This window comes from Rhinolophus sinicus, chromosome 18 (assembly GCF_057876585.1).
Source record: "Rhinolophus sinicus isolate RSI-liver-muscle chromosome 18, RSI-T2T, whole genome shotgun sequence".
Taxonomy (NCBI): Eukaryota; Metazoa; Chordata; class Mammalia; order Chiroptera; family Rhinolophidae; genus Rhinolophus; species Rhinolophus sinicus.
The window spans coordinates 37,540,834-37,553,064 of record NC_142518.1 but is presented as its reverse complement, the minus strand read 5'-3'; the positions used below and the strand labels follow the sequence as shown (position 1 = coordinate 37,553,064).

Here is a 12,231-nt window from a genome sequence, read left to right as displayed (position 1 = left end):
TGTGTTGAAATAGATGTACTAAATGCATCCATCTGGCTGATGATCTTAACTGGTGCTTATTTTTGGGGGTAGGGCTTATATTATGAGCATCCTGAAAAATCATGCTAGGGCTTATTTTCTGGTTAGGTCTTATTTTCAGGAAAATACCTTACATTTGAACAATATTGCCAAAGTTATTCCCTGTGGTCAAGTGGCATTTTTCATCCTGGAAACTGATATCACAGTAATTCTTATACATCTTCATTGAAATAGGAAACTGAAATACATTGCCACTTTATAGAGGGAAAGCTGAACCACAGGCTGAAAAATTTCCAGACACTCAGTTAATGAGTTGAAAAGGCACCTAACAGTTACACAACCTTTACATGGCACTTCTTCAAACAAATGTGTGTCTGTACTTTATATGCGCACTCACACGCAGATCATGGAGCCATGGATTTATTGGGGGTCTCAGGGGAAAAGCCTAATATAATATTGTGGCGTTATTGAAGAGATTTGGTAGGTGACACCCCTATCCTCGATATCCAATTATTTTTCTAAAATAATTCAGTGAAGTTATCACACAAGAGTTCAGGATTCGACCTTAGGCAGGAGAGGAACATTGAGGAATAATGCAACTATCTGCTTTCAGGCAACCCAGTTATGCTGAAGAACCAATCTAAAATTTATAGAATGTGTTAGATCTGTCTCATCAACATTCAGCCATTCAACAAATATTTTCTTTAATTTTTCAATTACAGTTGACATTTAATATCATTTAAATTAGTTTCAGGTGTACAGCATAGTGGTTAGATATTTATATAATTTAAGAAGTGATCCCCCTGACTAGTCTAATACCCACCTGTCACTATATACAGTTATTACCATATTATTGACTATATTCCCTATGCTTTGCTTTACATCCCCATGACTATTTTGTAACTACAAATCTGCACTTCTTAATCCCGTCACCTTTTCACCCAGTCCCCAACTCTCCGTCCCATCAGGCAGCAATCAGTTTGCTCTCTGTATCTATGAGTCTATTTCTGTTTTGTTTGTTCATTTATACCATTCTTTAGTTTCCACATATAAGTGAAATTATATGGTATTTGTCTTTCTCTGCCTGACTTATTTCACTTAGCATAATACACTCTAGGTCCATCTATGTCGATGCAGTTGGTAAAATTTCATTCTTTTTTTGTGGCTGAGTAATATCCCATTGTATATATGTAACACCTCTTCTTTATCCAGTCATATGTTGATGGCCACTTAGGTTGCTTCCATGTCTTGGCTATTGTAAATAATGCTGCAGTGAACATAGGGGTACATATATCTTTTTGAATTAGTGTTTTGAATTTTTTCACATAAATACCCAGAAGTGGAATTGCTGGGTCATAAGGTAGTTCTATTTTTAATTTTTGAAAAACCTCTATACTGTATTCCATAGTGGCTGCACCAATCTGCAATCCCACCAACAGTGCACTAGGGTTCCCTTTTCTCTTCATCCTCAACAGCACTTGTTTGTTGATTTATTGATGATGGCCATTCTGACAGGAGTGAGGTGATAGCTCATTGTTGTTTTAATTTGCATTTCTCTGATGAATAGTGATGTGGAGCATCTTTTCATGTGTCTATTGGCCATCTGTATGTCCTCTTTGGAGAAACGTCTCTTTAGGTCATGTGCCCATTTTAAAATTGGATTATTATTAGTTTTTGGTGTTAAGTTGTATGAGTTCTTTATAAATTTTTGATATTAACCAATTATCGGATGTACCATTGGCAAATATCTTCTTCTTCCAATCAGTAGGTTGTCTTTTCATTTTGTTGATGGTTTCCTTTGCTGTGCAAAAACTTTTTAGTTTTACCCAGTCCCATTTGTTTATTTTCTCTTTTGTTTCCCTTGCCTAAGGATACACACACACACACACACACACACACACACACACACTAATATTACTAAGAGAAATGTCAGAGTTTACCACCTATGTTTTCTTCTAGGAGTTTTATAGTTTCTGGTCTTACATTTAATTTTTTAATCCATTTTGAGGTTATTCTTCTATATGGTGTAAGAAAGTGGTCTAATTTCATTTTCTGCATGCATCTGTCCAGTTTTCACAATGCCATTTATTGAATAGAGTGCCTTTACCCTATTGAATATACTTGCCTCCTTTGTCATAGATTAATTGATCATATAAGTGTGAGTTTATTTCTGGGCTCTGTTCTGTTCCATTGATCTATGTCTCTGTTTTTATGCCAGTATCATGCTGTTTTGATTACTATAGCCTTGTAGTATATAGTTTGATATCAGATAGCATGGTACCTCCAACTTTGTTTTTCTTTCTCAAGATTGCTGTAGTTATCCAGGGACTTTTTTGGTTCCATATAAAGTTTAGGACTATTTGTTCTAGTTTTGTGAAAAATGCCATTGGTAGTTTGATAGGGATTGCATTGAATCTATAGATTGCTTTGGGGAGTATGGACATTTTAACGATGTTAATTCTTCCTATCCATGAGTACAGAGTACAGTATATGCTTCCATTTATTTGTATCTTCTTCAGTGTCTTACAATTTTCCGAGTATAGGTCTTTTACCTCCTTGGTTAAATTTATTCCTAGGTATTTTATTTTATTTTTGGTGCAATTCAACAAATATTTTGAGCGCCAGCTCTGTCCTGTGTTCAGCCTGATGGCAAACAACATGGGCAGAACTGCTGCCCTCTCAGAGCCTCTATGTAGAAAGGAAGATGGGCAAGTCACCAAACAATTACTGATTACTTGGCTCCAAAGTGATGAATTTGTGATCAGTTAAGCTAATAACCCATCTCATTTCCCCCCCAGCTTTATTGGGATAGAATTGATGAATAAAAATTGTATACATTTAGGGTATACAATTTGATGATTTGATATACCAATACATTGTGCAATGATTACAAATAAGTTAACACATCCATCACCTCACCGAGTTGCTTTGTGTGTGTGTGGTGAGAACACTTAAGAACACTTAAGATCTACTGTCTTAGCAACTTTCAAGTATACAACACAGTATTATTAACTATAGTCACCACGTAGGTTAGATCTCAAGAATTTAGTTATCTGATAACTGGAAGTTTGTACCCTGTGACCAACATCTCCCACTTCCCCCACTGCCCCTTCCCCACCCAGCCCCTGGCAACCACTATCTCATTCTAAAGACATTGTTACATCATTGTGTCTTTTAAAATACCATTAATTGGAGTCGCCGGTTAGCTCAGCCGGTTAGAGCGTGGTGCCAATAACACCAAGGTTGCTGGTTCGATCCCCGCATGGGTCACTGTGAACTGCACCCTCCTTAAAAAAATAAAAAAAAATAAAAAAAATAAAAAAATAGAATACAATTAATTATGTTTCCCAAACTTCACTAACAGCAAAAATGTGGGATTTCTCAATCTCAATATCCTGATTCTGTTTTGGGCACACAGTTGAGAATTTCCCTGCTTGAATAAATCTGATCCACTCACTTCCAGACAGTGAAATTAAGGACCCTAAAAGACACCAAATCTGCCCTCTTATTAGAACAGGAAACTACTGCTGGTGACATGAGGTAATGACTAGACTGACCAGAGCACCATCAGCCGCCCCTTCCCCAGCCTTGGGGTAGAGATTTCTTTAGTGCAGCCCTGTGTCCACGAATTGGAACTTTCAGGAGCAATTTCCCTTTTGGTCTAATATATAACTTTTTATTTTTTTAAGATTTTATTGGGGAAGGGGAACAGGACTTTATTGGAGAACAGTGTGTACTTCCAGGATTTTTTCCAACTCAAGTTGTTGTTCTTTCAGTCTTAGTTGTGGAGGGCATGGTTCAGCTCCAGGTCCAGTTGCCAGTTATTAGTTGCAGGGGGCGCAGCCCACCATCCTTTGCGGGAGTCGAACTGGCAACCTTCTGGTTGAGAGCCCACGCTCTAACCAACTGAGTCATCTGGGAGCTCAGTGGCAGCTCAGCTCAAGGTGCCATGTTCAATCTTAGTTGCAGGGGGCAGAGCCCACCATCCCTTGTGGGAGTCGAGGAGTTGAACTGGCAACCTTGTGGTTGAGAGCCCACTGGCCCATGTGGGAATCGAACCGGCAGCCTTCGGAGTTAGGAGCATGGAGCTCCAACAGCCTGAGCCACCGGGCCGGCCTCTAATATATAACTTGTAAAACACAATTACTTGGTGTCTGATGGCCTGCATCTGTACTAACCACCTGCTGGATTGGTCACCTGTCATTGATAGCAGAACTCTTGGTGCCTTCCTAGTCCACTCTTAGTCTAATCCACTCAGTTTGCAAAGCCAAAGTGAATTGGATCTCAAATTGAATCTTTGCCCCCAAACAAGAGCTCTGTCCCTGCTTTAATTCAGGGGGAATGACCTGATGAATGACTCAGGCGTCTGTACTCCATTGGATGTCTATTGAACATCTACTACATGCCAATGTTCTGCCAAATGTTTTACATACATTCTCTCCTTTAACCTCTCACAACAAATCCACAATGTAGATACTTTTGTCCCCATTTTACTACTAAGGAAACTGAAATTCAGAGAATTTAGGTGACTCGTTTGCTCAAGGACATACAGCCAACACAAATAAAGCTGAGAATGTCTTTTAAAATCGGGCCCCCAGCATCCCTATCCCCTAACCTCATTCATCTATTAAACTCCTATTCATCCTTCGGATCTCAGCTGAGACCTCACTTTCCCTGGGACTTCTACCCTGACACCCCGAATTCAGGTTCTGTGCCTCTTGTTGTGCTCCCGCAGCCCCCTGAACGTACCCCGTCACATTTACTACAAACTCGTGTGTTCCGCCTCTGTAATTGACAAATTGCCGGCCTTATTTCCCAGTTTCACGTGTGCAGAAGATGTCCATGAAATAGCTGTTGGGACAAATGAAATGATGTTGGATGTCACTAATCATCAAGAAAATGCAAATCAAAACTGCAATGAGATGTCATCTTATACCTGTTAAAATAGCTATCATCAAAAAGACAAAAAATAAGTTTTAGAGAGGATATGGAGAAAAGGGAACACTGATTCACTCTTGATGGGAATGTAAATTGGTGCAGCCACTATTGAAAACAGTATGGAGAGTCTTCAGAACATTAAAAATTGAACTACCATATGACTCAGCAATTCCACTTCTGGGTATTTATTCAAAGAATATGAAAACTCTAATTTGAAAAGATATATGCACTCCTATGTTTATTGCAGCATTATTTACAATAGCCAAGATATGGAAGCAACCTAGGTGTCCACTGACAGACAAATGGATAAAGAAGATATGGTAGGGCCAGCCCGGTGGCTCAGGCAGTTAGAGCTCCATGCTCCTAACTCTGAAGGCCGCCGGTTTGATTCCCACATGGGCCAGTGGGCTCTCAACCACAAGGTTGCCAGTTCAATTCCTCGAGTCCTGCAAGGGATGGTGGGCTCTGCCCCCTGCAACTAAGATTGAACACGGCACCTTGAGCTGAGCTGCCGCTGAGCTCCCAGATGGCTCAGTTGGTTGGAGCACGTCCTCTCAACCACAAGGTTGCCAGTTTGACCCCCGCAAGGGATGGTGGGCTGCGCCCCCTGCAACTAGCAACGGCAACTGGACGTGGAGCTGAGCTGCGCCCTCCACAACTAAGACTGAAAGGACAACAACTTGAAGCTGAATGGCACCCTCCACAACTAGGATAGAAAGGACAACAACTTGACTTGGGAAAAAAAGAAAGAAAGAAAAAAGTAAATTAAAAAAACACACCAAGATATGGTAGGTTTCTACGAGGTGTGACAATTAAGTCCGCGAACTCGTTGCAATGATGTTGCTCACCTTTTTTTATATCAGAGGGATTATTCATTACGAATCTGTACCAACTGGACAAGCAGTTAACCAAGTTTACTATTTGGAAGTGCTGAAAAGGCTACGTGAAAAAGTTAGATGACCTGAACTTTTTGCCAACAATTCATGGCTCTTGCAGCAGGACAATGCACCAGCTCACAGGGCACTGTCTGTGAGGGAGTTTTTAGCCAGTAAGCAAGTAACTGTATTGGAACACCCTCCCTGCTCACCTGATCTGCCCCCAATGACTTCTTTTTTTACCCGAAGGTAAAGGAAATATTGAAAGGAAGACATTTGGATGACATTCAGGACATCAAGGGTAATTTGACAACAGCTCTGATGGCCATTCCAGAAAAAAGTTCCAAAATTGCTTTGAAGGGTGGACTAGGCACTGGCTTCGGTGCATAGCTTCCCAAGGGGAGTACTTCAAAGGTGACCGTAATGATATTCAGCAATGAGGTATGTAGCACTTTTTCTAGGGTGAGTTCGCAAACTTAATTGTCTGACCTCATACAAAGGAATACTACTCGGCCTTAAAAAAGGATAAAATATTACCATTTGTGGCAACTGGATGGACCTTGAGGGTATTATACTAAGTGAAATAAGTCTGACAGAAAAGGACAAAAATCTTATTTCACTCATATGTGGAATATAAAACAAACAAAAAAAGAAACAAATGAACAAAGAAAACTAAACAAAATCATAGATATGGGAAGCAGACTGGTGGTTAACAGAGGGGAAAGTGGGTGGAGGAGAGAGAGCAAAATGGGTAAAGAGGGTCAATTGTATGGTAATGGATGGAAACTGGAATTCTGGTGGTGAGCACACTATAGTGTATACAGATATCGAATTATAATGTTGTATACCTGAAACTTATATAATGTTATTAACCAATATTACCTCAATAATGAAAAAAAGACCTCAAACAAACAAAAGAAATAGCAGTTGGATGAACGAGTAAATGAATGTGTAACTGATGCACTCCAAAGGTTTCCAGAACTCCCTATAATCTCCCATCACACACAGTGTGACTGCTTACTTAGGGGTCTCCGCCCAGTGCTGAGCCCCCTGGGGTGGAGGGCAGGGGACAGAAATAATTGAGTTCTGCCTGGTGGGTTCACTGCTAGTTGGGCAAACAATCCAGAGAACAATTGAGGGTAATGCAGTGTGCCCTGGGCTGGACAGTGACGTGGAGGGAGGGCAACTGAGGGAAGGAAAATCTACTGATGTCATCGGAGATGAGGCAAATAAAGTCTGGTTTGTTAAAATTACTTTCTCAATTCAAATGTGCATGAGAAAAATCACATGAATATAAATTATGAACTGGAGAATCGAACCTGACACCTTTAGAGTCAGATGCTGATGAATAGGATAAACACACATTTTACTTGTGAGTGAGTTATTATTTACAAGTGTGTATTAATACAAGTGACTTATTTTTTTCGTCAGTATTTCCAGTGCATTTTGCTCACCGCTTGTACCCTTCTCCCTGCTCTCACTTTCTCAAGCCTGGGTCCTCCATGGAACCTGCCCTCCTCGGTCACACATTCCCTTCCCTCCAGACTCCCAGCTCAGGTCCTTGCTCAGCCACTTCCCTCTTTGGACAGTACAGGGCTGAACTCCCAAGAAGGCTGGAAGCAGTTTGAGGACAATAATAGTGAGTGACTCATATTTCTATGCTCCCTCCACAGTGCTCGGGGCAGATCAGACCAAAAGATGGAAAAAGGTATATATGTGTGTGGTAGATAATGTATTGCTTCCTTATAAATGTGTACAGCAATAGTTTGTCCCAGAGCCTACTTCAGAGTTTCCTGATTTAATAGTTTCAGATTTCACGGCTGCAAGCATCTGTAGTTTACCTCAGCCACATTCACTTCAGCTGGAGGCCAAATAGCACAGCTCTCCACCTGCTGTGCAGTCTGAGGGCAGGTGGATAAGCTAGAGGAAAGTTTAGAGGGAGTAGAATTAGAACTTTTAAAAAATTGAATTAAATTGATTGGGGTGACATTGGTTAATACATTATATAATTTCTAGTGTACAATTCTATGATACATCATTAGAACTTTGAGGAAAGGTTTCTGTGTTTCAGGATATTGGAAATGTATGGAGTTTAATGCTTTGTGTTCTTTTTGTAATCCTGAAAGGAAAAGGACTATCCTATTTTTCATTTTTCTTTTCCTTCTGTAATGTATCTTTTGTTCTTTGCTAATAAGGATAGGTAATATCATGTCTTTAATTAGGGAAAATAAAAGCAAATTTGGCACATTGCTTCAACATCGCAACTAGAGAACCAGAGTATAAGGAGAAAAATCCTCTTTGGATCAGTTGTTATGAAATTCTTAGTATACATAGATATAGGAAAAGATTGATACATATTTAGTGTCCGTAGTTGTTCAAAAATGCAGGAAAGTCAGATAAAAGAGGCGTTGAAGGTATGGATTTGTGATTTGTTGGTTTGCATAAAAGGCGGGCTCGAGATCTAGTTGTTTGCTGTCTTAAGGAATTAGCTAGCCTTGGAAGGGGCAGTCTCTCCAGGATTAGCAAGGCTCCCAAATGTCAAAGCATAAAATACATAAGCTATAAAATACAGAAAAAATACAGAAAAAGAAAACATGGTTAATATATAACTCCATCATAGAAGAGTAAAGTGATTTGTGCAGAGTCCTCTAGACGTCTCAACTCAGCTTACTTCATTCTCACTTTTCCCACAGCAAGTTAGCATGGCAGATTTCTCTCTATCTCCCTAATTGCTAATAGATCCAATTCTCCATGAGTGTTGTGGCCTTCTGTTCAAAATGGATGGAAAATGCTTTGCAAAAACCAAAGTAGCTTTGATGCGGTTTCCAAAACAGAACTCGTGCTGCTCAGTGGAGAATGACCTCAATCAGCATGCCCTTCAACCTAGAGATTTCCACCATTGCTTTTCACTCACATCTCTGAAACTCTACAAACTGTAGCTTTTGTTCTAATCAAATAATTTAAATATTGAAATTATTACTAAATAATTTTATAATACACAAAGGTTTCAGGGCCCGCTTTAAACCTCTTATATTTATGTTAATTGATTTAATCTTCACAGCAACCCTATGAGGTAAACACTATTATAATCCCCATTTTAAAGATGAGGAGGCGGTTGCCAGATGCGAGGGGGGTTGGGAATGAATGAGAAAGGGGAAGGGATTAAGAAGTACAAATTGGTTGTTACAAAGGAGTTATGGGGGTGCAGGGTACAGCATAAGGAATATAGTCAATAATACTATAATAACTATGTATGGTGTCAGATGGGTGCTAGACTTACTGGGGTGCTAGATGGCAAGGGGTTTAGGGGCAGGGTGAAAAAGGTGAAGGGATTAAGAAATACAAATTGGTTGTTACAAAATAGTCATGGGGACATAAAGTAAAGCATAGGGAATGTAGTCAATAATACACTAATAACTACCTTGTTTCCCTGAAAATAAGACCTAGCCGGAGCAAAAATTAATATAAGACCTGGTCTTATTTATAATATAATATAATATAATATAATATAATACTCGGTCTTATATTAATTTTTGCTCCAAATGACACATTAGAGCTGATTGTCCGGCTAGGTCTTATTTTCGGGGGAACATGGTATGTATAATGCCAGGTGGGTACTAGACTAGTCATTAGTCAGGGGGATCACTTCTTAAATTATATAAATGTCTAACCACTATGTGTACACCTGAAATTAATGTAAGATAATATTGAATGTCTAAATAAATAAATAGAAAAAAATAAAGATGAGGAAAGTGTGGCACGGAGACATTAAATAATTTGCATAGCTAGGAAGCTGCAGAACTAGTATTCAAACCCAAGCTGACTGACTCTGGAGCCCCACTCTTCACCGCCACATATTACTACTGCAGGAATTTTGTTTCAACTGAAAAGAAAGGTTTAGAAGTTGCTAATCTCCTTTTCTTTTTGAAAAGATGATCAAAATAATGAAAAGACAAACCACAGATTGGGAGAAAATATTTACAAAAGACATATCTGATAAAGGGCTGTTATCTAAAATTTCAAAAAATACTTGAAAACTCAACAATAAGAAAGCAAGTTAATTAAACTTATGGTAATAATTTTTCAGTGTATCAAATATATCAAATTAGTATGTTGTACACCTAAAACTAATAGTTATATGTCAATTACATCTCAGTTTAAAATATAGTAATAAAATGTTTTAAAGAGAAAATGAACAATCTGATTAAAAAATGGGCCTGAACAGACATCTCACCAAAGAAGATAGGGAGATGGAAAATAAACATATGAAAAGATTCTCTACATCATATGTCATCAGGAAAATGCAAATTAAAAAACAATAAGATACCACTTATTAGAATGACCAGAATCCAGAGCACTGGCAGCACAAATGCTGGCAAGGTGTTGGTAGTGGGTGAGGCTGTGGGTGTGGGGTCAGGGAGTAGATGGGAACCCTGCACAATTTCTGCTCAATTTTGCTGTGTACCTAAAACTGCTCTAAAAAGTGTAATTTTAAAAAGATTCAAAACAACAGTTCTATAGTCATTGTAGGCATATTGGCATTTGGAGATTACAAACAAGGTTATAATTATAACTAAGGTTATGGTGATGATTAATCGAAACTATGTAATTTGTAGCAAACTTGCCTCAAAAATATCTCTGAACTGTACATTTGTGAGCTGAATGACTATGCAGTAAAAAACACTGTCCACCACTCGTTCCAACTTTAGAGTAGTTAATGGTAAAAAAGGAACCACCACTCTTCTGTCTTCTTCATTCATTTCGAACAGAGAAGAGCAATTCTTAAATTGTCTTTGATGGTATTTGTGTGACACCATTAATTCTTGTCATTCAGCATTTTTTTCTCTTTCAGTTCTCTGCATGGGAAAAGAGGTGGAACAAAGAGAACCCCAGGCCTGACCCTGTGAGTCTTCTCGGCCTTGTGTTAAATCACTGGCTTTCTAATTGGGCCACCGGTGGGGAGGAGCCCCCCTGTTTCCCCTTCCTTCCAGCTCCCCCTGCCCCCTGCTGCTCCCCTGCCTCCCCTTTCCCCCTGGCCCCCTGCTCCCCGCTGCTTCACCTGCCTCCCCCTGCCCCCCTGCTCCCCGCTGCTTCACCTGCCTCCCCCTGCCCCCCTGCTCCCCGCTGCTTCACCTGCCTCCCCCTGCCCCCCAGCTCCTCGCTTCTCCTCTTGCCCCCTGCTGCTCCCCTTGCCCCCCACTGTTCCCCTTCTTCCCCCTTGGCAACGGTGAGCTAAGAAGAGACTCCTACTGCCACCTTCTGGGTGAATAACCAAAGTCAATGTTTGATTGCAGTCAAAGGGGAAAACATTGGGATCTTGCTGAATATTCATCCTTTTAATGAATTCCTTTACTAAGCAGTTGACATGTGTGTTTGAATTCTTCACAGTAGAAACTCATACCTTTTAGGCCTTAATCAGCCACTGAGTTCTACCACCTTTGCTTGGCTGCAGTTCTCCAGTGATTCCAAAGGGATTAGAAATTGATTTTCAAAAAAATAAAAAAATAAAAAATAAATATATATATATAACCTTGTTGCATGTAGCAGTTTGCCAGGCAATGTGTAAGGGCAATGAAAGAGGCGTGGCCTCTTCTCTCCAGAAATTGATCACTGAAGAAGGGCACAGTGGTATAAGAGGAAGAGCAGAATCAGGGTGACCCAATACAGGCATACAAAGCTATTTCCCTTGAACACGCTCTAACCAGAGACACATACATTTTGGAAACAGGATTAAGAAAGGGTAGCATGCAAAGAATGAGGCCGCCAAAGAACAAAATTTTGACGCAGGCAGTTGCGATTAAGTCCCATGTAGTTAATTAAACAAGGCCCCCTTAGCCAAGAGTTCAAATTTTCCTACATTTTTTTGTCATCATCATCATCGGTTTCTTATACTGTTACATTATATATTATTTACTTCTTGGCAGCAAATATCACATTTCCAAAATTCCTGTACTTTTCTGGTTCTACGTATGTGTTTGTGGGGCCACAGAAGAAGGATGATAACCCTGGGCCACACAGACAATGTAACATGAAACACAGGACATTTACTTTCTTAGACGTCCTCTCAGCTCCTGCTGCCCCCAGGACACTCCAGTGTGTTGGGTACCTGGCTCCCATTTCTTCTTCCCTTCATTCCTCCAAGATTGCTTCTAGTCGTTTCCTTGAGATAACAGTCTAAATTTACTTTTTGCGTAGGGATATCCAACAGTCCCAGCACCATTTGTTGGAAAGACTGTCTTTTCCCCCATTGAATAATCTTAGTACCTTTGTCAAAATCAATTGACCATAAATGTAGGGGTTATTTCTAGACTTTATTACCTCAATGTATATGCCTATCTTCATGCCAATACCACACTGTCTTGATTATTGTTGGGTTATAGTAAGTTTTTTTTTCCTTTTT

At 39.8% G+C, this 12,231-nt stretch overlaps 1 long non-coding RNA gene across 1 annotated transcript in view; it reads right to left on the bottom strand.

Moving 5' to 3' along the window:
• Positions 1-3,151: 3,151 nt before the first annotated feature.
• LOC109436076 (uncharacterized) overlaps positions 3,152-12,231 on the bottom strand; it is a 34,681-nt gene continuing 25,601 nt past the window's right edge. Inside the window, exons 5-6 of the long non-coding RNA XR_016019926.1 lie at positions 4,768-4,869; positions 3,152-3,305 (exon numbers count right to left, since the gene is read on the bottom strand). This is a non-coding gene — a long non-coding RNA (uncharacterized LOC109436076). The remainder of the gene's footprint in view (positions 3,306-4,767; positions 4,870-12,231) is intronic.